The sequence below is a fragment of the Tetrao urogallus genome (genome assembly GCF_951394365.1).
Source record: "Tetrao urogallus genome assembly, chromosome: 4".
NCBI lineage: Eukaryota > Metazoa > Chordata > Aves > Galliformes > Phasianidae > Tetrao > Tetrao urogallus.
This window is the reverse complement of record NC_136817.1, coordinates 155776-181591: the sequence shown is the minus strand read 5'-3', so window position 1 is coordinate 181591 and position 25816 is coordinate 155776. Positions and strand designations below refer to the sequence as shown.

The 25816-nt window shown below is 43.1% G+C and overlaps 1 pseudogene across 1 annotated transcript; it reads right to left on the bottom strand.

Moving 5' to 3' along the window:
• Positions 1 to 4506: 4506 nt before the first annotated feature.
• Positions 4507 to 25650, bottom strand: LOC306945802 (osteoclast-associated immunoglobulin-like receptor; annotated as a pseudogene). The gene is made up of 5 exons: positions 25570 to 25650; positions 24724 to 24928; positions 24327 to 24605; positions 24014 to 24245; positions 4507 to 4636 (listed from the first exon to the last, which is right to left on the bottom strand). The product of its transcript is annotated as an osteoclast-associated immunoglobulin-like receptor (transcript).
• Positions 25651 to 25816: the final 166 nt, after the last annotated feature.

The window sequence follows — 25816 nt, the reverse complement described above, 5'->3', positions numbered from 1 at the left end:
ATGCCTTGTGTGCATTTTATCCTTCACAGAGATCAGCTATGTGTTGGAGCTGTGTTCGCCTGTCACTGACCTGGTAGGAAGTTCCTATATGTGAAGTCTGAAAAACGCTGAAAAATAGATCGTGGGGAATACCACTATGACTCACTTTTCAAATAGAAATATGTCATTGCTACAACTGGATCATTATCCTCTTCAATAAATTAAAAACAAAACAAAACAAAAAAAACCAACATTTTGAAAACTCTTTTCCTCTCTGCCAAATTTGACTGAAAGGGGCCTAGAATTTCAAAGAGATATGATGCCAAGTGTCAGTGACGCCCCCTGTCATTGTAGAAGTAAGTTCTGCAACCAACTGAGAGCAACAGAGTAATGTTAATCAAATCCAGACTAAACGTGTCTTTTTTCCGTCTGCCTTCCTTTTCCAAGACTCACAAACTGCATTTCAGGTATTGCTGTCAAGAGTGACAAAAGTTGCGCTTTTAAGAAAGAGTTATCTGCTCATGGGTAAGGTATTCTGCCATGTATTCATGTAGATTTGTACTGGCAGGGTCTGTCCTTCCATCTGCAATATAAAGGAGTTCATTCTTCTCTCAAACAAATTCCATTGTATCTACTTTGATGAAGCAGGTAAAATAAAATTTGTCTATTTTTGCTGCCAGCTCTCTGAGGTGGCGTATTAAAAGGTGTTGCTTCTCCTCACAGACGCTGAATCGATCACATGGATTTCTCCATTTTGCTGCTGAGAGGTTACAGATCAGTAGCACTATGCTGTTTACTGATGTCGGAGTATCAAACCCTCATTTCACAAGACTTCTGACAACACAGCATTAGGCACAGGAGTCAGAAACGGAGGGGTGAGGACAATATAGCATTGTGTACAGCTCCCAGAAAGCTGAAATAACTCAGTACTCGGTAGAGATCACACATGCTTGTCTTTCCAAGTCAAAGAAATAATGTGTGTGCGTCTGAAAGCCAAGCAGAAGCTTAGTTACATATGTTTTCTTGGGACAAATCTACTTTCAGTTATTTTAACATGCTTAATAGAACGGTTTCATGTATATATATGTTTCATGCATATTGCCATGTTTCCATAGAATAATCAGGCTATAATTGCTGCGCCTGGAGTGTTTGCTGATTTTGTCATGAAATATCTTGCATTTTACTCACGTTTTTACCTCTTACTCCTGTTAACATGCAACATCATCTAGTAACAAAATTCATGTAGACAAGTGATTACATTATGGGTTAAACAACCGTTGGATAAAAAGCTATCAGACATTCCCATTACTATGTGCTCCAAATACTTTGAGAATAACTGAAAATTCATGAAGAAAAAAAATGGCTGGTGGCTGAGAAAGGTTAAAGATACATGGTGCTGTATGTCCCCTAACGACACAGCAAATTGAATACAAAGAAAGATACTGAGCAGGCTCCCACCTAGCATCTGCACAGTAAGCTACAGAGTAAAAAGCCAATCAACATCTTCATGCCACTCTCTGGTAAGAAGAATAACCTCCAAAACAACTTCATTGAAAATCTTTTAACTTGCACTAAGAGAAACCTTTTATTAAACTGTTTTGAGAGAAAGTGTGTGTGCTCATCCACTAGAAAAGGAGGCTGTTTGCATAAGGGGCTTCTCAAATAAAGCTTATGTACAGTTCATTGAGTGCTTTGAAAATTCAGGCTGTTTACAATGATTCTGATTTTGTAAGAATCAATTATTACAGAGTCTGCACTTCCTGAACAATTGAACTCACACTGTATTCCTAATAAACATAAATGTAATTTTAATCAATACACGTGTTGTATGTTTACACAATCCCAACTCACCTTTCTGAAACATTCTTTGGACTTTTCTGATCACAAGAGTATTGCACTGAGTGCAGATGTCCAGTTGTGGAAAGGCCTGCCATAATGCTGATGTGTGGTGTGAAACTGGGGTGCTAGACACAACTAGTTCCAGCCCACTGCTACTCCCTCCTACTGCCCCACAGGACCCATTAGCCAAAGGGCAGGCAGCTCAGAGGGAGTGGAGCTCAGAAGAAAGATCCCAGAAAAGAGTGGGAACACCTTGGAAGAAGGTCATGGAGAAGGTGCTATGTGCCCCCAGCAACGCTCACCCTGCAGCTCCTGAAGAGCGTATGCTGGATCAGGGAGAGGTGTGAGGAGGAAGGGAGAGCGGAGAGGAGCTACTCTGCGACAGATGAAGGAGTCAGAAACGGAGGGGTGAGGAAGACCTGCTGAGCAGGGCATGGGATGAATAAATGAAATTTATTTTCCCTAAGTTAAATTTGTTTGACTTCTGAGGTAATATTCCCATGGGCTTTCCCCTCTCTCTCTGCCTTTCTGTGCAGGGGGAGTGAGAGAGAGGCTGAGTGAGTGTCTGGTGGCCATAAAATCAACACACCAAATACACTGTGGCAAAAGCAATATAAAATCAATATACATAGATTGACAAGTTACAGTCTCAGCACCTTGATTATTAGGAAGTCAGGTAGATCTTGGGGCATTATACAATAGATGTTCTTATTGATGGTGTCGATTGCCTAAGCAAATTATGCCTTTGAAGTGAAAATTGTACAGCAGATTCCATGTGTATGTATGAGGTCTGCTTCAACAGTAACGTCTCCTATGTGATTATATTCGTCCACAAGATCAGAGGCCGACGCTGGTGGTGTGACAATAGAGGATGAACCTTCTCAACAGTATTCCACTACACGTATATTACATACCTGTATATATACATACGTATATACAGGCGTATTAGTGTTTAGTGTATTTAGCTAACATTTTGACAGTTACCTGCTTTTTTTTCTACCCCCCCCCCCCCCCCAAGACTATTTTTATGATTTTCCAGGATCAAAGAACATCTATAACAATTAATTTTCCATAGATCATTTCTTCTTTTTTTTCATAATGTTGCGTTCCCTTACTTTCTGGCTCTGAACTTTGCTTCTACAATGCAAAGCTTTTCCAGCCACCACATGCATACAGCCAAGACATTTTAGTGTGAATTAGATACTCAGGCATACACAACCTGTAACCCACATGCTACGTGTATCCCAACTCAACTTGCACCCCCTACAGCTGTATCTATCATGGTAGCAGCTCGACCCTGATGAGTGGCCAGGCCCAGCCCAGAGTCACAGCAAGGTTGGCAGAGCAGCATTGACAAATAAAGCAACAGAACTGAGAAAAGGCTGCCACCTGAAGAAAATATTTTAAACAAAGTCACATGGCAAAAGAATGTAATGACAGTGCTCTCTAATGGGATATAAGCGCCACAGCAGGTAACCATACAAGACCATACGGCCATACCTAACAGGTAACCATACATAACCTACAAGAACCATAGCAGCAGGTAACGAAGACAAATTAGCTCACCCCTTCCAGAAACTAGTAACAACTCAAAAGAAGAGCAAACTCAGAGAGATACTGCTCCCTCTGCTGCTAACACTTAAATAAAAGCACCTTTTCCAATCATCGCTTGCACCTGAGCTCCCTGGGATAGCCTTGACCTCTCAACTAACGTTCAATCATTGGTTCAGGCTGTGAAGGGATGGAGTGCAGCAGAGTTGCCAGGTCACAGCCTGAACCAAAGAGTGAGTAGGTCAGGGGTAAACTCCTGCTGTTTGGGAAACATGAAGTACAACGTGCATCGTGATGCAGGTACAGTACCTATCAATGATGTGATTGACAGGCGATTGTTGCAAGGTGATTGTTGGCGGTCTTCTTATGGTTCTGTTGGAACAGTACTTGATGTTCCTTCTGGAGGCTTATCTTCTTCAGTTTGGGTTTGGGTTCACTGGTTCCCAGAATTTCAGCACTCCACCACCTGGTGTCATGACATACCCTCGTAGACACCGAAGCACGCTGAGGTGTTGATGCTCCTACCAGTGGTCCTGTGGACTTTGCAGCCTCAAGGGGAGTAGTACAGATGTTTAAAAGGTATCAGGAGTGGTGGGTCTGCCTTCAGTGGTAGGATACAGGCTGCGTTTTTGTCTTGAGTCAAACAGCTCCACTTGTGCTGGGGCATGTCCTGGCCTTTGGTACAACATCCTTTGTCCTGTATTTACCTTCGAAGGTCAATATTAATTATTCTGCCATACATCCCCCATTTCGGAACTGCAAGCAGCTTTCGTGTCTTCTCTATGTGAGAAGTTAGTCCAGAAAAAGGTTTTAACTCACCCTACGAATCCTGCCATGGGGCTGTTCTGCCAGTCATACAAAGAAAATTGTCTTTCTTCTCTGCAGAGTACAATGAACTTTTCATCTTCTCATTTCACAGTTGTATCTTTTAAAGAATAAAAGTAAATATAAAATTAGCGAGGATTCAGTAACAGTAGGTCAGCTATAAATACTTGTAAATGGGAAACATACAGTGAGCATCTTTGGAATTATGACGTTACAGCATTCTGATTTTAGGAAAGTTACAATTAAGCTCCGTTTCAATACAACCAACTCTATATTACAAACTCAACAAAAACGTACGGAGGAGCAGAAGTCCTACTCAGTGCACTTAGTGCCTTTTACACGGTCATTCAGATACAGCATGGTCACAGCTCTGGCCTGGTTCGACCTGGATCCTTGACTAAATGGCACAGGGGGACCCATGGACCCACGCCCTGTGATGGGTCTAAAAACAAAACAGCGGCAACGAGCTAAGGGAGAAAATTAATTTACTAGATATTATAGCACAATGTGAGAGAATGCAATATAGCACAATACAATTGGAATTGTAGCTAATAAATCAAACAAACAGGAGAGAGATTGTCCAAAACTGAAGGCCTTACTCTAATGTGGAAGGTGGGACAGCTAGGGAGCATACACTGCAGAGCCAAGCAGAAATAGAAGTCTCATGACTCCCAGTTTTCTCTTCCCTTCTAAACAGAAAACGGAAATGGAACAGTGAAGTATTCACAGAATCAGTGATTCTGTGATTCCAACTGAAATTCTCTGAAATTACTCCTTTTGTACCTTTGGATGCCCCCAGATCAAATCACTAGGAATCACACCGTTTCTTTCCCCAATAGGACATAAGAATCTAACTCCTAGAGAGCTGTATTTTTCAAGACTGTTGTGTTGTAAGCAATTACGCATCTTCATTTTTTATGTGAAGCTATATTCATTCAACCTGGAGTTTACTTTTACTTCATTCAACCTGGAGTTTACTTTGAAGTAGTTTAGACCACGCTTCAGAACTTAATCACATGAGTGGCTCCACCCTCACCTAAAGGTAATGCTGCTTTTCCTGAATGCTATCTGATTTGGCCCTGAGAGCTCACAGGCTACACCTGCTCACTAACTGAAGATACAGTAGCAAAAATGATTTCCTGAGTGGTTCAGAGTTGCTCACTTGCATCAGCCCAAGACATTTCCAAACCAAACCCTCCAAGTGGGTTGAGAGGGTATGGTCTGTCTCCTCTGGTTCCTGACTATTGAGCCCCACCATGTCAGAAAGTCAGAAAGTCAGAATGTCAGCACGTCAAAAAGTCTGTGCAATGCTCAAAAGTGAGATGGGGAGAAGCTAGGTTGGCACGATGAGATATTCTGCACAGCCCTTACTAAGCTGATGCTCAGATAAATCCCTGCTGTCCAGTGTAAACTCCTTTACCTTCTACCTCCAATTACCTCGTCTAATGATCCTCCAGCAAGATGAGCTATATCCACTATGCCCTATCCCATATTCTTCAGGTGCCCTCTGTGCTCTGTCTGAAGCCAGCTCTGCAGGTGGCACTGTGTCCTGCCTGTTGGTAAGTTCACATGTTCTCCTTTCGCTACCATGACATTGCTACCCAAAGCTTGCACAGTTCCTAAAAGAAAAACAAAAGAACAGAAATGTTCTCCAGAAAATAAGACCGCTTCTGTTAGCCTGGGCTCCTGTAAGGGCCAGTCACTGAAGAAAGCTGTTGTAGTTTGGCCAGGTTTGGTGATAGGGAGCTAAGGCATCTACGGACTGAGAAGAGAAAAGGGTGGGGGAAGTTAGGCCTAGGCAAGAAAACCAGCAGCAGTGAACTAAGGGAAAAACTGAATTTACAAAATATAGCAGCGGAATGTACGATAATAGAATATGATGGGATTTGAAGCTCATCAATAAAATAGGAGAGAGTTTACAAAACTGCATTCCTTACTCTAATGCTACAGGTGAGACAGCCAGGAGCACAGACAGCAAAGAGAGGCAGTCTTGAGACTCCGTCATTTTATCTGTTTGTTCGAACGGAAATGGAACAACGAAGTCCTCTGGGAGTTGTAGTTCACTCTTGTCTTCTGAGACCAGGAAACCAGAAATGTTGACAAGCCACAGAACGGCAGTACTAACCCTTTAACTCCAGTGCACTGCGAGGTGTGATGGTGTGGAATACTGACCAAAAAACATAAAACCAAGACAAGAGAGTGTCTCTTGGACCGAGGCTGCTTCCTGTGACGGAGTGCTGTGTAGCCATGTAGCCATAGCCCTTCACTAGTGGGGTGAGCACAATTTTTCTTTCTATGATTACTGGACTACCTGTGAATACTTGGCCTGCTATCTCCAAGAATCTGTCAGAAGCAGTTTTGCTTCTTTGTGAGCAGGGCACCTACATTAACTTTATGTTGTGTGTTCAAAGCTGGCCTACAGTGCTAGTCCGCAGCCATATGCCAAGCACTACGAAATCATTCGGGAAAACTTGTGCCAAGACATCTGAAGGCACTTCTCCAGAAAATACAGGTGGGCAAAGCACTCTGCGTGTTATCTCTGCCTTTCATCTCTTACCCAATTCCCTGAGAAGGAAACAAAGGTGCAGAGGCTGAAAGGGAAGCACAGGGCACTCTGGCAGTCCACCAGTAGGGATGCATGAGGGACCGTGGCTGGGCAGCATGCCCACAGAGCCACTTGTCTTGAACTCTGAAAACTACCTGCAAGTCTTTGACTGCAGTGACTCTGAATAGAGTGCTCACCCTTACTACTGAGACACTAACAAGCATTTCACATAGTTACATTTGGTACAGTTGGAGCAAAGGTTCACTCTAGCTTGAGTACATGGAAAACAGGATTTGCTCCCAAGTCCTCCTAGGGTAGCCATAATGGCTGCAATCAAATAAATCAGCGATCTCTACTTGCTGCTGTCTTCCATCCCAAACATTTCACTGTGGGAGGCTAATCAGCTAAGACTACAGATGAGCCTTGAAGAAATTAGCTTAGGAGTTACTGTGCTGTGATCAAGTTACAAAACAAGAGGCTCTAATTCTTGGATTCAAAGTGCATGAAATTGCTATTCAGGGTGAAGAATGATCATTTCATATACCAACCTACTTGCCTTTCATCTGTCTTCACCACTTTCACCACAAGGCGTACAGAAATGCCATTAGAAATTGACCGATTTCTCAGTTCATACTCAACCTCCTTTTGTAGGACAACAAATACTTAATTGCCACCTCTGGGTTAAGGTATATCGGGGTAGGAAGGGAAATGCTTGGGTATTTCTAATGAAACTTCAAATAGATGGGATTTCATTCACCTTGATAATTTGAAAACTTTCAGCAGAGTGAATAATTTCATCATGCTTTTTTCCTGACCAGGTTTTACTGGTAACATTTTCTCGAAACCAAGGTTTAAATAAAATGACTAAAAATTCATGTGTTTAAGGTTGAAGAAAATAAACAGAGAAAACTTCCGAGTTTACCACCGAGTCTTCTGTCAAGACTCACTGCGCTACGTGAGGTTATGAGCACTACACTCTGGGTTATGAGCAAGCCCTTCCATGAGGCAAATACTGGGAGGAGGACTGTACCTCTCACACAAAGGAGTTACACCAAATTCCAGTATCTTCATTTTTCAAGGCAAGGGGGACTAAGAACTGACATTTCCAGACCAAGTCAGGGAACCGACTGATTAAACACTAATGCAAACTGTCCTTCTCTGCTATCATCAAGGAGGGACAGCTATATTAAAAGGAGAGCATAATTCTGTTGATTGATTTGTGAGTCCTCATCTGTTTCTCAAGGTTCTGACCTTACAGTTAGCAGTGAAATACTGAACTCTACTTGCAGTTGGTCCTGAGGTGAGAACAGAAAATACTAGATGCATACTTAGAATACTAAGTTATACACTTAGCTTTGTACATGTGGAATTTTAATATATTCTTCGTATCCTTAAAAGATTTCTGTGTTCATGTGTTCTCTCCCACACACACATCCACTCAAAGAAACCTTGAAGAGCTATCTGTTTAATCACTGATATTCTGGGGTAAACTAGCCAGCTTCATATACATTCTTTTCTTACAGGCAGCATACTAACCCACCTCTGACAGAAGAGTAGCTTCCCGCTGATGAACTGAATCACCTGGTTGCCTCATTGGTCCTAGTACAGATCTGTAATTATTATCGTTGGCATTCTAGTAACATTAGTCTAGAGACTGATTACGCAAAAGTTAAACTTGGAGAATTGGATGGTCATGGGGCTCTCTGACTTCACATCCACGATATACACCTTTTAAACATTTCTGAAGTGCTTTCTTTTATGAGCATTTGTCTGTTTCATCTTACAGGTGAGAAGTCCAGATTTACTGTCAAATAGGTTCCACTACAGTGCACAGCTGTTCCTTGCACTGCCTTTTGGCCAGGATCTTGCATTCTCGGGGGACTCGGAGCAAAGTAATTTGTGTAAAACTAAGCAGATTAACCAGATTAACATTTAACTCTCTTTCAGGCAATGCCCCTGACCATGATGGCTTTCAGCTTTGCTCCTCTTGATGTTTTCCTCACTATGAGCGTGAGACACTCTGCGCTGTGCAGTTCATCAGCAGGATCTGCCTTGGGGTGGAAGACCCTTTCCCAGGTTCTGGGCCTATTTGAAGCTGACTTTTTATTTCTTCTCTCCAAAGTCTCAAGACAAGGCTGAATCCTGTGTTCCTGTATTGTCCTATACTGGTCAAGTGCTCTCATCACCTTATCCAACAGCACGGCCTTAAAAGGGCACAGAACTGTGCAGCAGTTCAGGACATACAGGACTGCTGAATGGGACAGGCAGCTCCAGAGACACCCGGGACTTGTCGGTACCGAGCAGCAGGAAGCAAGGAGCACCCTGCAGCACCTCAACTTTCATCAGGTGCCTTTATGTGGGGACCTGAGTCAAGTTCCTAGCTCCCATGTGGACACCGACAGAAGGACACCTATGTTCAGGAAAGTAGGTGGCTGGAAATTGAATCTCACTCTTCCTCTTCAATATTGCAGTCTTCTGTACAACGTTTTTATGAGAACAGAAAAAAAATGCTGGTAAAGATATGATTGAATTGAAATTTGTCCACCTTCGCCTGATCTTGAAGAGCACTTTCCAATTTGATACGTGAAGAAGGAAAGACAGTTCAATCCCTACAATCTCCACTAGGTCTTTTTTATCTCAATCCATCAAATATTTCAATCCCTTTTTACATCCTTGGTATTCACCCAATAGCTGATATTAAAATCCACCCCATCTTCATTCTCATTTTCATCTTTACAGATCAAAAGTATCTAAGATAATCGGTGTTCCTGAGCAGATCCCAAGCAGCAGCCCAAAATACAAAGTGACGTAGAATAGAAAAAAGTATAGGCAATAACTGTTTCTCCTGCTCTCAGAGAATCACCGAGGTTGGAAAAGACCTGCAAGATCATCACCAACAGTTCTCCCTAAACCACGTCCCTCAACACCAAATCCTTGAAACATTCCTTGAATCGCTCAGGGTCGGTGACTCCAGCACCTCCTGGGAAGCCCATTCCAGTGCCTGACCACTCTTTCCGAGCAGCAGTATTTCCTAACGTCCAACGTGAATCTCCCCTGGTGCAGCTTGAGGCCATTTCCTCTGGTCGTCTCACTGCTTACATGGGAGAAGAGGCCGAGTCCAGCTCACTGCAACTTCCCTTCAGGTAGTTAGAGAGAGCTGTAAGGTCTCCCCTGAGCCTCCTCTTCAGCAGATCGAACAATCCCAGCTCCCTCAGCCAAGCTGATAACAGCCTACACCACTCTGTCAAAGGGAGGAGCTGCACAATATCATAGCAGGGTAAAATTACTCAAGTTCCCCGATAGGCAGGAAGGCAACATATTCAAAACTAAAGTCCAGCTGGATCAAAATAAACCAAACATATGATTTTCAATAATACAAATTTTAGTTTCATGATTAGGGAGTCACAAACTTCATGGAAATCAGAAACTAGGAGGATTCACCTCTTCAATAGATTTTACTAACGGTGTTTTATCGTAAAGTTCTGCCACTGATATCTCAGGTCTCCTATAAAGCTGCAAGTAAATCTGCCCCTCCAGCAAGTCTGCTACCTTGAACACATCCCATATCACAGTGCGTTTGGGAAGAGTGACAACTGCTAACTCTTTCTTGTACACCTGTTTGTGCATTTACCCTGGAGGTCTCCCTTTAAGCAGTAAGCAAACGCTGTCATTGCTTCAGTTGTGTGATGAGATCAATGTCTGAAGCGGCCTGTCTGACAGTGAATCTCTGCTCTGAGGAAGAAGGTCAGATATTACACGGACTTCTTCATCATTCACATCTGTCGCTTTTATCTCAATCTGTGCGTAACTGCCTTATTTTGTAGGCCTTTTTCCCAGCTGCCAAGTTCAAGTCTTTCGCTTCTGCCTTGCCACACTTTCACTGGAGCCACAGATAGGTACAAGATGGGCACCTTATCAGATGTTTCCCCCAGACAACAGAGGAGAAGCAGCCAGCACAGCTGCTTCTTCCATGTGGCATTTCTTATCCCCCTTACAGTTCAATAACACAGGAACAATTTCAGCTGGAGGTGAAGTGCTTTCTGAAAAGGCATGCTGCTTTGGAAAGAGTACAGCCATACTGCCACATTACGGAGTACAGCATGAACCAAAGATAGCATACACTACAATTCACACTGAGATGTACACACATACTAAATAGGGAATTTTTTAGATGGCTTTCTTAGAGTGACTTCCAGCTTGAGGCAAGGCAAAAATAAGAGATACATGAAATGAATACATAACAAGCATTTCAAGTTAGAACAGAAAAAAGAGCATGGCTCAGATAAGGTCATTTGCAATAGCTTAACAGCTTTTGGAATAATATTCCATGGTGATGATGAAAGACAGATGGAATCTGTGACTCTGATAAATCTTCAGTACTTAGAGATGAGCAAGGACTACATGAAAATCTTTCAAATGGAAAGACTCACTGGTATGCCCTAACCTTTGTCAGCTGCTCCCTTTTAACTATATGCTGATGATCACAAAGACAATTGCCACAGTCTGTTTCAGGCGATGAGTAATATCCATGGAGAATACTCAGTTCTGCAGCGCTGCCTGTCTTGTTACTTTTTTGGCGAAAAAGGCCCGTGGCTGAATGGTGCCTTCAGCACTATACCTGACATTTCCCACAGCGAGCCTTGAAAGGAACACGTTCTATCATCTTCTTCTCCCTACATGGAACATTCCTTCTTAGCCCAGGTTTTTGATTCAACAGAAGGGGGAATGCAAGCTCATCAAATATGCCTGTAGTGTTTTGCGGGGTACAGCTCTCCTGAGTTCTGAAAAACCACATCTTTCTTCTGCTAAAGGTGGATTTGGCACGCAAATTGCCCAGAGAATACCAGCTTCTGTCTTTTCCTTCATCATTCTATTCCATTTAGTCAGAGTTGCAGCCAAACAGAGAACGCCACGACCATTGCTACAAACACCTCAAATGAACTGTAACAAGGCAGAAAGAAGATCTGAACTTTAGACTAAGGATGACAGCCCTACCGTTCCTGCCTGAGTTGGTAGCCCCATTATCTGGAAGCAGTTGTGAAGTGAGAACACACATGCACACACAGCTCCAGAAATCAGATTTCCTGCACCATGAACGGACCCCTTTCAACGGTGATTGTTTTCTCAGAACTTGCAACTTTCCACGCTGCAACAAAACATCATCCTTCAACCCAGCAGAGATCTGGGTTGCTTCCTTATTTTTTGAAAGTGACAGTTGTTATGAGATAAGCAGAGGCCAAGGGGAGAAATTGGACATAGTGCTCATTTTCTGCTGAGCCATACCTGTAACGCACTCTGGATCCTGTTACCTTCTGCAGCAGGTCATTTTTAATTGCCTTATCATAAAATACTTTTTGAAGCACTGAACATTAAGGGATTTAAACCTCTTTAATGCTCCTGGATGGCGATCTCTCAAGGCTCATACTGAGGCCAGCTCCATCTAATAAATAGAATGTGGGCAAAAGAGCAATACCATCAATTAATGACAAGTATTGTAGAGAATATTTGAAACATTTGAAAGAAGACCTCTAGGAGATCTGCATTTCAAATAATAAGCCAAAGCAGGTAAGTGAGGGAGGAAGGAAGGAAGGAAGGAAGGGAAGGAAAGGAAGGAAGGAAGGAAGGAAGGAAGGAAGGAAGGAAGGAAGGAAGGAAGGAAGGAAGGAAGGAAGGAAGGAAGGAAGGAAGGAAGGAAGGAAGGAAGGAAGGAAGGAAGGAAGGAAGGAAGAAGGAAGGAAGGAAGGAAGGAAGGAAGGAAGGAAGGAAGGAAGGAAGGAAGGAAGGAAGGAAGGAAGAAGGAAGGAAGGAAGGAGGAAGGAAGGAAGGAAGAGGAAGGAAGGAAGGGAAGGAAGGAAGGAAGGAAGGAAGGAAGGAAGGAAGGAGGGAGGGAGGGAGGGAGGGAGGGAGGGAGGGAGGGAGGTGGGAGGGGAGGGAGGAAGGGAGGAAAGGGAGGAAGGAAGGAAGGAAGGAAGGAAGGAAGGAAGGAAGGAAGGAGGAAGGAAGGAGGAAGGAAGGAAGGAAGGAAGGAAGGAAGGAAGGAAGGAAGGAAGGAAGGAAGGAAGAAGGAAGGAAGGAAGGAAGGGAAGGAAGGAAGGAAGGAAGGAAGGAAGAAGGAAGGAAGGAAGGAAGGAAGGAAGGAAGGAAGGAAGGAAGGGAAGGAAGGAAGAAGGAAGGAAGGAAGGAAGGAAGGAAGGAAGGAAGGAAGGAAGGAATATTTCTGTTCTTTCCGGGGTAAAGTCATTTATTACTCTCCAAGCAAAAGGTTTTGTACAATGTAATACAGTAGATACAGGTGTGTGAAATCAAACCTGTACAGGGAAAGGCCCACAACAGCAATCAGATGTGCATAGACTGGGGTAAAGCAATATGAAAACCATGGTATCACTGCACTCAAAAAGAAGGTTCATCTTGAATATAGCAAAGTGCTCTCAGCAGCGGTACACACCATGTTGCAAAAACACTGAGGTCTACAATGCAATAGGAGCCAGTCTGGGAGTGTAATAGCTGTCCTATCCTGAATAACTGCAATTCACAGAAATCTGTCGTTATCTAAGAAACGTGGATAGCAACACCTACGCTCACAGGGGTGAATGGGATCCATTTAGCTGACTCCAAGATTTTCCTATCAAATTATCTCTAAAGAATGAAGAGCAATCAAGTTCATGTAATTGAGTTTGTTCAGTATGCAGGTATTTGAAAGCAATGCGAGTTAGTTAGACCCTTGGTATCATTAAGGAGTGGGTTTCAGATAAGGAAAAGCTGTCCCAAAGCACCACTAAGGAGCTCAGCAACACTTCTGAAATGAGCTGCAGCTTGGACATCAGTGCAGCGGGTCACCCGGGAGGAATCCCTTCTCATAGCCACATTTTGACTGTTCTCACAAATCAGTCAGATAGCCTCCCATCTGTCTTTTCCAAAGGTATTTTCTGCATCCAAGAGAAAGACTTGTTATAAAAGCCTGTTAGAATCCTAACAGTTGATCACTGTGGAGTTAATCTATTTTATTCAGGTTTATTTAATAGCTTTTTGCTAGGTTTCAGGGCCTGAACTAAGTGATCTTCATTAGTTTGCAGATACTATGCCTTGTACCTAAGTGCATGTATCTGGAAGTACCCAGTAGATATCTAAGGTACACGAGCACCAAGAATTTTCCACTATGAATGACAGTGCTTGGAATACCAAATTCATTCTTGCTTACATAAAGCATTTTTTCTAATTCTATTTCATCTGTGTCATCTCTGAAGCTTTGGAAACTTCAGATTCAGAAAAAAAAAAATTCATCTGATTTCACATTACTTACATACCAACTGTAATTGCTAAGTTGTTCTGAGTGGCCCACAGCCAAAGAAAATCTTACGTATTTTTCCGTTTCATACATCTGCCTCAGTTTTTGAATGGCCTTTTCCATAGAATAACAAAGACTTCTGTGTTTCAGCAAGTCCATCTGTTACAAATTAGACAATTCAGCCGATCTATCTTCTCAGGCTAAGTTTATACTCAGCAGCTTTCCAGAGTAGTGCCTAAGTGCTCGTGACGGCCAAGCTCAGGGCTGGGCAAGCTGTAGTCAATCACGGTCTCTATCTACTGCAGTTTAACAGTCACATTAAGGTTGAATCAGTCTTCACACAATGAAGCAATGTATTAAAGCTAGACTCAAACTGCAGTAAATCTCAAACGTACAGATGCAGACTTGTGCTCTGACCTGTACAGCATCTGAATGAACGACACAGGGTGAGAGGGTTAGACGCAAGTCCTACAAAACCTCAGAAAATACAAGACCAAAGTCACAAACCACAGCCAATGAAGGGGATTTTACAGGCTTAGCCTTCTTGCCGTTTGCTGTAGTATGTTTACTTAGCAATCTGAGCATGTATGCAGTTTACAGATGAAAATACTCTTTTTATTCATAATGAAGAGGCATAAAAGAATTCTGAGAACCTTGATCTTGCAGAAGTCACCTCACGAGACTGAAACACTTCAAAAGCATAGTTGGGGAAGTTTTAAAAATTACATAAGCAACAAGGAAGTTCTTGACTACGTGATCAGATTGAATCAGGGTGGCAATAGATCTCATCAGCTCAGTGTGAAGACGAGGTAGTAGTACTGTCTGGACACCAGAGGAAGGAAAGGACTGCGTGGAAAAGTTTGCACTTTCATAAATGCATGGGAAAAGAAACCAAAAAAAGGAGGAGGAAATGACCAAATCTGAGAATAAGGCAGAGAGAGGAGTGAATACAGCTGAGATTCATCCCAGCAAGAAATAAAATCAGCAAACACTCCAGGCGCAGCAATTATAGCCTGATTATTCTATGGAAACATGGCAATATGCATGAAACATATATATACATGAAACCGTTCTATTAAGCATGTTAAAATAACTGAAAGTAGATTTGTCCCAAGAAAACATATGTAACTAAGCTTCTGCTTGGCTTTCAGATGCACACACATTATTTCTTTGACTTGGAAAGACAAGCATGTGTGATACTCTACCGAGTACTGAGTTATTTCAGCTTTCTGGGAGCTGTATACTAATGCTGTGTTGTCAGAAGTCTTCTGAAATGAGGGTTTGATACTCCGACATCAGTAAACAGCATAGTGCTACTGATCTGTAACCTCTCAGCAGCAAAATGGAGAAATCCATGTGATCGATTCAGCGTCTGTGAGGAGAAGCAACACCTTTTAATACGCCACCTCAGAGAGCTGGCAGCAAAAATAGACAAATTTTATTTTACCTGCTTCATCAAAGTAGATACAATGGAATTTGTTTGAGAGAAGAATGAACTCCTTTATATTGCAGATGGAAGGACAGACCCTGCCAGTACAAATCTACATGAATACATGGCAGAATACCTTACCCATGAGCAGATAACTCTTTTCTTAAAAGCGCAACTTTTGTCACTCTTGACAGCAATACCTGAAATGCAGTTTGTGAGTCTTGGAAAAGGAAGGCAGACGGAAAAAAGACACCGTTTAGTCTGGATTTGATTAACATTACTCTGTTGCTCTCAGTTGGTTGCAGAACTTAACTTCTACAATGACAGGGGGCGTCACTGACACTTGGCATCATATCTCTTTGAAATTCTAGGCCCCTTTCAGTCAAATTTGGCAGAGAGGAAAAGAGTTTTCAAAATGTTGGTTTTTTTTGTTTTGTTTTGTTTTTAATTTATTGAAGAGGATAATGATCCAGTTGTAGCAATGACATATTTCTATTTGAAAAGTGAGTCATAGTGGTATTCCCCACGATCTATTTTTCAGCGTTTTTCAGACTTCACATATAGGAACTTCCTACCAGGTCAGTGACAGGCGAACACAGCTCCAACACATAGCTGATCTCTGTGAAGGATAAAATGCACACAAGGCATGCGATTCTGAAATTCAAAGGAGATTTCAAATGGTTGTATTTCAGTATGCTTAAATAATGTTCTACCTATTCTGCACTTCCTTAGAAAAATCTGAAATCTATTTTTCAGTAATTATCTCTTTTTCATTTAAGAAGACCTTCCAATAATTCATAAGCTTTACCTTCATTATCCCGTGCTCATTTTTATAGTTCCTCATTGCAGAAAACTGATGTGGCCCAATTGGATTACCAAGGTAAAATCAAGCATCTGTAAACAAGGGTAGGAATATCAGATGAAAAGCCAGAAATGTAGTTGAAAGGCAGGCAGTGCCCAGGGATTTGAGATACAGGACACAGACTTCACCCAACTGCACACGCTACTGCAACTGAAGGGCATGGGAAGCCTCTTCAGCCCTCTGATTACTATTAAACCTTGCGAGAGGAGATCCTCATGGAAAAGAAATTAGCCTCAAGCCAATTACAAATGAAAATCCTTTCATTCAGCTGCCTTTGCCATGCTGTCCAGATATTCTCTCCCAGATAACAATAATTTTTCTAAAAGTATGATTTTAAGCCTTATTTTCTTTTCCACTAAAAGCTTCTACTGGGAGAAGGGAAATTCTGATCTTTCTGTTGGCATTACGTTTGTCTGCAGGGCCCATAATATGACTTAATTGCATATCAGGGCACAGATTCCCATTGCTCTGGCCCCATACCATCCCTTTGAGCAGTGCGTTAAATGCAGCACATTTCAGATCAAAAGCCAGATGCCTTCACCATGCAACCCCTACTGTGAGTGCCTCACAGAACATGAATTCCTGTATGACTGCAATGCACCCTGAGCCTTCTGAGTCCATAGGATGGCACTGTGTAGGCCTCTCATGCTGCTGCTGAGACCTTCAGCTCCAATTCTATCTGATCCAGACTGAATCTTCCTCGTTCATTTGTCAGTCCATCACCAAGAAAAAGCCCAGTCCCTCTCCTCTGCAAGCAGATGCAACAAGGGAACCCCAGGTTATGAAGGCAATATTTACATCCAGATGAAGTTTCTCACTTTTACTTAGGGCCAGCCTGACTTCCTTGCTGGCATCCCAGTCGTCCCACTGCCAAGGCCCGTCACCTCTTCTGGAAAACGCAAGTGCAGCAGTGCTTCTTCCTTGGCAGGGGACAGGTAACAGGAGGAGGCCCCTGGCCTCACCCCATCATCAGTCACATAAGACCCCTTCACAGGAGTTGGGGTAGCTGTCCTCTTGGCTCTGTGGTGGTCAGAAACAGACCTAAACAGCGCTGTCTACAGTTAGAAATGCCTCCAGCTCCCAGGATGATGTCCTTCAAATTGCTCTCCCAAAAAGCACTTCCAGACAGTAAGCCCCAGTAACAGCAGAGGTCTGTCTCTTCAATGGTTTGTATCATATCTGATCATAAATTGATAATCATAAATTAAATAAAATATCTCCATGGCTTTACCTTCTCCAATCAAAACGGAAAGGACTCATAGCCCCTTACAGTGAGGATTATCTAGTTAGGTTTTATACACCAAGTGCTCGGGAAAACTGTAGCAATTACTAACAGTACAAAAAGAAATTTGAGATAATCATAGCTGGCTAATACATTGTAGCTATGTAAAGAATGGAGGAGAGGCAGAATTCAGAAAGTTTTCAGAAATAGTTCAAAGACGTTAAAAAAGGTTTCTTGCTAGGCTTCAACCCTTGACAGAGCTACAGACAATTTCTATGTATGTTTTGTGATTCCTGGCAGGTCGTTTTCTCACTTACACTCATCGAATCACTCAGGTTGGAAAAGACCTTAAAAATCATCGAAGCCAACCATAACCTAACCACACTACTTTTGCTCTAACAACCCTCTGCTAAATCATGTTCCTGAGCACCGCATCCAAACGGATTTTAAAACATCCAGGGATGGTGACTCAACCACCTCCCTGGGGAGCCCAGTCCAGTGCTTTTCTAACTTCAGCTCTGAGAAAAGGACAAAAATTCATTTGGGATTCTTACTACCTTGTACTGTGAATCTCTGAATTCTGTACGGATGGGGCCTTATAAATATTTCTATAATTAGTCAAAGCACAGTAAAGCATATAGTTTTTTTTTTCCTACAGGTTAAATACTGCTGATTAGCTGCTTACTTTTTAGAAAGTTCTCTGTCCTTAGTATTTACACAAGTCTTTTTCTGACCTGCTGTAAGCCCGTTAGTCCAAACCAGATAAGGAGTCTCATTTTAGAGCTGGAGATAGTGTAACACTGTTACTAGTTGATACTTGCTATTTCCTTGCATTCCAGGATTACGTAATAGACAAAAGAACTGCCTCCTAGAAGAGAATGACTTCTGTATTATAATGCAGTAGTGATCTTGTTTTTGGTGTTATTATTGCATAGGTATATCTGCCTTTGCACTGTTAGTTCTAGAAGATACTGTCTACAGGTATTGCTGACAATTCTCTTCCCCATCACTCTGTATGTCTCATTGTCTTTTTCGTAGTTTCCATTGTGTGTTTTTTTTTCTTGTTCTTCGTTTCTTTTTTCTTTCTTTTTTTGTTTTTGTTTTTATTTTTGTTTGTCTGTCTATCTGTATGGCTGTTGCTTTCGTTTTTCTTTGTTTGTTTGTTTGTTTGTTTGTTTGTGTGTGTGTGTGGGGGGGGGGGGGGGAGACAGGGGGTTTTGGGAGGGCTGAGTTGGTTGTTTTAGCTTGGTTGTTCTGTTTGTCTGTCTGCTTCCAAGTGACTCCAGTATATGTCCATCTCAGAAATCTGTTTGTATTATGATCTTTAATGCAAATATGAAAAACATTGACTACAGACACCCTTTCACCGATATTCTGATACTTCACTCAACTAAGGAAACCTCATTATTCTTCAACAGGTCATCTACAAACTGATTAGTAGAGAAGAAGCCACTAGGAGTAACAAACAATTAAGAGGCCACGGCCACCTGAGGGAAACCTCATGGTGCTTTGTTTTGGCCAAGGAAAACCAGTTGATTATTTTCAGAACTTGCATAAATTAAAAACATCAATTAATAAAAATGATACAAATAAATAGTAATAATAATTACATAAAAGTAAGAAAAGACCATTCAAGCTGCATGAAAATAAAATCATGGATTCTCACTACCACTGTTGCTGTATTTGTTTATAAAGCCAAGATCATGGCCTCAATCTACTGTGTAAAACTGCATAACTTGACATGCTGTCTTCCTCTAAAGAGGGATTAAAAACACAAATGAAATCTTAGAATCCATTTGAAAATCAATTTTACTTTATTTCCCTGAACTTCAATAATATAGTGACACCCAACCTTCACTTAAAAGTAACTTAAAAGTAACGTGAGCAAACGTGGATTAATAACTGGTATAACTAAGTGTTATTATTCTATAGACCTCAAAGGTGTCTGCCTTCTGAATATCACCAGATTTTACAAAAGATCATTCAGATCCACGCTTTAAACGTATGCTATCAAAATAAGCTCAACTAGCTTACAGAAATGACTAGGCAGTTTCACTTTCAATAGATATGATTTAAAATGATACCTTTGAAGTAGTGACCAAGCTCGGTGTGGCTCCCATCATTTCTAGCCTCGCTATATTAACTACATCTCAAGAATAAGGATTGCGCTCTTATGGAAAAAATAGGTAGTGAATGTCAGTCTTACTGAGAAGACTAACGGTCATCACTTGATCTAAAAATAATAAAACACGGATCACACAAATGTACGTTTTCTTGTCTGGAAAAAAGCAAGAATTTTCAGAAGGAGCATGAAATCACAAGCAGCATGGATGTTCAGATTTTGTATATTTGAAGGCAAAAAAAGAATTCTCCTAGAAAATATCCATAGAAAATATGTAATCCTTTATCACCTTTGGAGAAATAATGCTGATGTGTGGTATGAAACTGAAAAAAAAAAAAAAAGAAAAAAAAAAGAAAAAAGCAGGTAACTGTCAAAACGTTAGCTAAATACACTAAACACTAATACGCCTGTATATACGTATGTATATATACAGGTATGTAATATACGTGTAGTGGAATACTGTTGAGAAGGTACATCCTCTATTGTCACACCACCAGCGTCGGCCTCTGATCTTGTGGACGAATATAATCACATAGGAGACGTTACTGTTGAAGCAGACCTCATACATACACATGGAATCTGCTGTACGATTTTCACTTCAAAGGCATAATTTGCTTAGGCAATCGACACCATCAATAAGAACATCTATTGTATAATGCCCCAAGATCTACCTGACTTCCTAATAATCAAGGTGCTGAGACTGTAACTTGTCAATCTATGTATACAGATTTTATATTGCTTTTGCCACAGTGTATTTGGTGTGTTGATTTTATGGCCACCAGACACTCACTCAGCCTCTCTCTCACTCCCCCTGCACAGAAAGGCAGAGAGAGAGGGGAAAGCCCATGGGAATATTACCTCAGAAGTCAAACAAATTTAACTTAGGGAAAATAAATTTCATTTATTCATCCCATGCCCTGCTCAGCAGGTCTTCCTCACCCCTCCGTTTCTGACTCCTTCATCTGTCGCAGAGTAGCTCCTCTCCGCTCTCCCTTCCTCCTCACACCTCTCCCTGATCCAGCATACGCTCTTCAGGAGCTGCAGGGTGAGCGTTGCTGGGGGCACATAGCACCTTCTCCATGACCTTCTTCCAAGGTGTTCCCACTCTTTTCTGGGATCTTTCTTCTGAGCTCCACTCCCTCTGAGCTGCCTGCCCTTTGGCTAATGGGTCCTGTGGGGCAGTAGGAGGGAGTAGCAGTGGGCTGGAACTAGTTGTGTCTAGCACCCCAGTTTCACACCACACATCAGCATCATGGCAGGCCTTTCCACAACTGGACACCTGCACTCAGTGCAATACTCTTGTGATCAGAAAAGTCCAAAGAATGTTTCAGAAAGGTGAGTTGGGATTGTGTAAACATACAACACGTGTATTGATTAAAATTACATTTATGTTTATTAGGAATACAATGTTAGTTCAATTGTTCAGGAAGTGTAGACTCTGTAATAATTGATTCTTACAAAATCAGAATCATTGTAAACAGCCTGAATTTTCAAAGCACTCAATGAACTGTACATAAGCTTTATTTGAGAAGCCCCTTATGCAAACAGCCTCCTTTTCTAGTGGATGAGCACACACACTTTCTCTCAAAACTGTTTGATCATGGGGTTAGGCCAGGGGCCTCCTCCTGTTACCTGTCCCCTGCCAAGGAAGAAGCACTGCTGCACTTGCGTTTTCCAGAAGAGGTGACGGGCCTTGGCAGTGGGACGACTGGGATGCCAGCAAGGAAGTCAGGCTGGCCCTAAGTAAAAGTGAGAAACTTCATCTGGATGTAAATATTGCCTTCATAACCTGGGGTTCCCTTGTTGCATCTGCTTGCAGAGGAGAGGGACTGGGCTTTTTCTTGGTGATGGACTGACAAATGAACGAGGAAGATTCAGTCTGGATCAGATAGAATTGGAGCTGAAGGTCTCAGCAGCAGCATGAGAGGCCTACACAGTGCCATCCTATGGACTCAGAAGGCTCAGGGTGCATTGCAGTCATTCAGGAATTCACCTTTTTTAACGTCTTTGAACTATTTCTGAAAACTTTCTGAATTCTGCCTCTCCTCCATTCTTTGCATAGCTACAATGTATTAGCCAGCTATGATTATCTCAAATTTCTTTTTGTACTGTTAGTAATTGCTACAGTTTTCCCGAGCACTTGGTGTATAAAACCTAACTAGATAATCCTCACTGTAAGGGGCTATGAGTCCTTTCCGTTTTGATTGGAGAAGGTAAAGCCATGGAGATATTTTATTTAATTTATGATTATCAATTTATGATCAGATATGATACAAGCTATGGAACTCTTACAAAGCTTTGCTTCCTGTGCTTTGATTGCTTCTGCATTTGCCAAAACTCTCTGTCCTTATTACTCTAGTTGTTCAACTGTAAAATATCAAAAGGATATGATACCATAGGAGTAGAAATTATCCCACAAACTAAAACAAGTGCACCAACTTGAAGTGCAATTTCTTGCTCAAACCAGAAAGGCCAATAGATTGGTAAAGAGCTTGACACTGTCACCATGTCAACACTTATAGAGAACGCAAGTAACAAAAGTTTGGGCCCAAAATAGAACAGAACAGAACCTTGCGCTCTATATAATGCATGCCTCTGGGGCCAGGACCACATCCATCAGCCCAGGAAACAGAGCTGCTCTCCTCACCAGTAATAGCAGCCGGAGGAGTCACAGAATCACAGAATCACAGAATGGCCAGGGTTGGAAGGGACCTCAAGCTTCATGAATCTCCAAACCCCCTGCCACATGCAGGGCCACTAACCACCACATTTAATACCAGCGCAGGCTGCGCAGGGCCCCATCCAACCTGGCCTTGAACACCTCCAGGGACGGGGCGTGCACAGCCTCTCTGGAAGAAAGTGGCTTATTATTCCACATTTATGCACACTTAGTAGATAAGATGAAATACTTCAGAAGTACCAAAATTGTAACTTTTGTATTATAGGCTATTCTGTTTTGCCAAGAGGCCCTCAGCAAAAGAACAACTTAAGGGGCCTCTGACAGGAGGTCAAACTGCCCCTCCTTTATATTAGGAGGAATGCAAGTGATGCTCCCCTACATTTTTCCTCCCAACTTACCTCTATCCCAGGACAGCAGGTGTCCAGGAATTGTGGCCTAGTGCAGAATGAGCAAATGTGAGAATTAGCAATATACGCTTAGCTAGCAACCGTTCATCTTTAGCCAGTACCTGTATGTTTAGTGGAATGTTGGGAAATTGGTGAGCCTGCAGTACTCAGCCAGTGGGGAACCAGGGCAGGGAGAGAGAAGCGTTGGCTGATAGGGCATAAAAGACACGAAGGCTGTTCTGATAGTTCTGATGGCTGTAACCCCTTTCCCACAATGTAATCTGCCAGGTAGTGGTGGTTTTTAGAGGTAGTAGCTCAGATACGATCAGTAAGGAACTTCATTTTCACATTGGCAGACTTTTTAGGAGCTCCTATCTCCTTAGTTCACTTGACAACTGGTGTCTTTAAAGAACTGGAAACGGCACTTAGGTACTATCCTGTTGCAGGGACTTCAGAAGCTTGCTTCCTGTGACAAACCTAACTGCAGCTTTTCCACATTTGATAATGTACTGGGCATCTTTGCCAAGCCTTGTAGGGGTATGAAAGAACAACAAAGGAATTCCATGAATTGTTATGGGCTGTGGATATATCCACTTCTGCTTACTAATTGAAATATTAAAAATAAAAAAATAAAAAAATGCGATGCTTTGTGGAAAGCAGCATCTTCTCTTGCAATCTTATCTGTCTTAGGAAAAAACACCCTTGTTTCTCAGCTTTGGTGCTGTCTCGTTCTTGATATGCTTTGTGAATTCACATGACAGTTTTCTAACGACAGCTCTCTCCCACGATCACTGCAGCGACCATCTCCTGCATGCAACACAGGAATCTTCCTGAATTTCATTTCTGTCTGTGCAGATTTCCAGAAGAGTGCAATGGAACCAGCAACAGGTTTTGCAAGAATGGGACTTCTTTATTTCGTTGATCCATAGTCCAATAGTATTATTGTGTAAATAAATACGAAGCTTGCATTTTGCCAAGGTCTGAACTTGGAATGGACTTTGGCCTGTTTCAAGAAAGAATGTTGCTGAGCCTTCTCAGCATCACCAATCATCCGGCTTGCCTGGGTGGCATTAGCTGAAGAGTCATTGTCTTGGGCTGAAGATAACGTGTCCTCAGTATATATGAGTAACAAAGCTTCTTTGTAACGTGTGACTAAAACATAAAATGAGAAAGCGTAACACTAGTGGGAATGTGGACCTTGCTTTTGAGAAACAATGCATCAGTGTCTGATTCCAGGGAAGCAGTTGCAATTTTGAAGGAGTTCTCCAGGTGTCTGTGAGAGGTGTACATGTGGTAGGAGCACCTATAGGTGCCGGTGTCAGCTGGAGTCAGCCCAAAGAGGGTGAAGGTGGCCGTGCCCCCACCATCAGGGTCCTGCTGCTGGACAGGGGCCGAGTGCCCATCCTTGTGCAGGAAGGTGTCCCCTTGGTACATGTTCCTGCATCGGATGGTGATGTTGGTCCCCATCCCCACACGTCTCTTGTGGCTCATGGAAATGCCAGGTGGGGGGAAGCAGTGATCTGCATGATGGGAGAGAAAATGGATGGGACTTGGGCCTGTGAGGACAGCTCAGGGCCTCCCTCTGACCCCAGTGCACTCACCTGTAACTACCAGCTCCACAGGGTCACTCATCTCTGATGTCTCTGCTGGCTCAGACAGCCGGTACTGGCAACGATACGTCCCTGTGTGCACCCACGTTGTGATAGCAAAGCAGAACACGGCCATGTCCTGAACATTGCACTTCTTCATGCAGGGGGTGAAACCTCCTTCCTGGCAGAGCCGGACCCAGGCAGATGGCCGGGGCAGGTGACACCGCAGGGTGACATTGTCCCCCACTTCTAACCCCTGGCTAGGGTGCAGCAACAGGGAGGGTCAGGGCACTGGGACAGGGGACAGCAGTCAGCCTTGTTCCCTGCACACCCTCCTGTGCCCCTCTGATGGCCCACTGACCACGCTCCCCTCCCTCTGGCCCCATTCTTCCCCCGTCCTCATATTCACTTTGCTTTGCCCTGCTCACTGCCACCAGCCACCAACCTGCAAGGGACATGGTCCTGGTCCCACACAGGGCCACCAACCCCCGTGGCACCACGTCCCCATTGTCACTCACCCAGGAGGAGGGCCAGCGCCATTGGTGCCTTGGGACAGGAGCAGCTTGGGACAGCGAGACTGCAGTGGGGACAGGGAGTGTCTGCAGATCCCTTTTCTAGATCCACAGATACAGGAGCTGGCAATAGAACATAGATGTAGAGCTCGTAAAGAAGAGCGTATTGTTTGCGGGCTTTTTGATGCTGCTCTGATAGCAAGGCAGAAAGATAAAAGGAGGGAGGAACTGTGTCACTAGGGGAGGTGATTAAGAGTTTGCAATCTGAGCTATAATTCAAGGGAAAGCGGTGGTGGCAGGCAGAGAGAGCTCAGCACACTTTGCAGAGCCATCTGCATGATGCTTCTGTGAGAGGGCGTCAGATTCAGACAGCAGCTGCTGACTTGGAGGGGTGGATGTGGTGAAGGAGTGCGGCAGCCCAGGGAGGGAATGAGAGGGAGTTGTGAGGAATCAGCATCAAGAGATGAGGGTAAATCTGCCCCTCGCCTTCTCCATCTCGTTACATCTGAACATCAACACGAGGCTGAAGAACCCTTCCCCTTCCCCATCCTCTTCCCTCTCCCTTTTCCCTTACGCTTCCTCTTTGCTTTTTCCAGCACTGTGGGGATGCTTTGCATCAGTGCATTTCTCAAATGCCCTCGTGCCCTGCTGCACTGCCTCACGACCTCCGGAGATTGCACCTGCATCAAACATAGGAGGGAATAACTGTGAGTGCGATGGGGACATCAATCACAGCTCCCCACCACTGCCACCACCGCCACCACCAGGTTCCTGTCCAACTCCTCCCTGCCACCTGCGGGTTCTGGCTGCTTATGTGTCCCCATTCTCCACCACTACATCCACAGGGATGGGATGTGGAGACACTGACACGAAGGATTGACGGACGGCAGGACAAACAAATGGGTGCTGACACCTACCTGAGTGCAGGTGTGGGCATCACCTCCAGCATCATGCTGACCCCAAGGGGGGAGGACTGTAGGCAGCAACCCC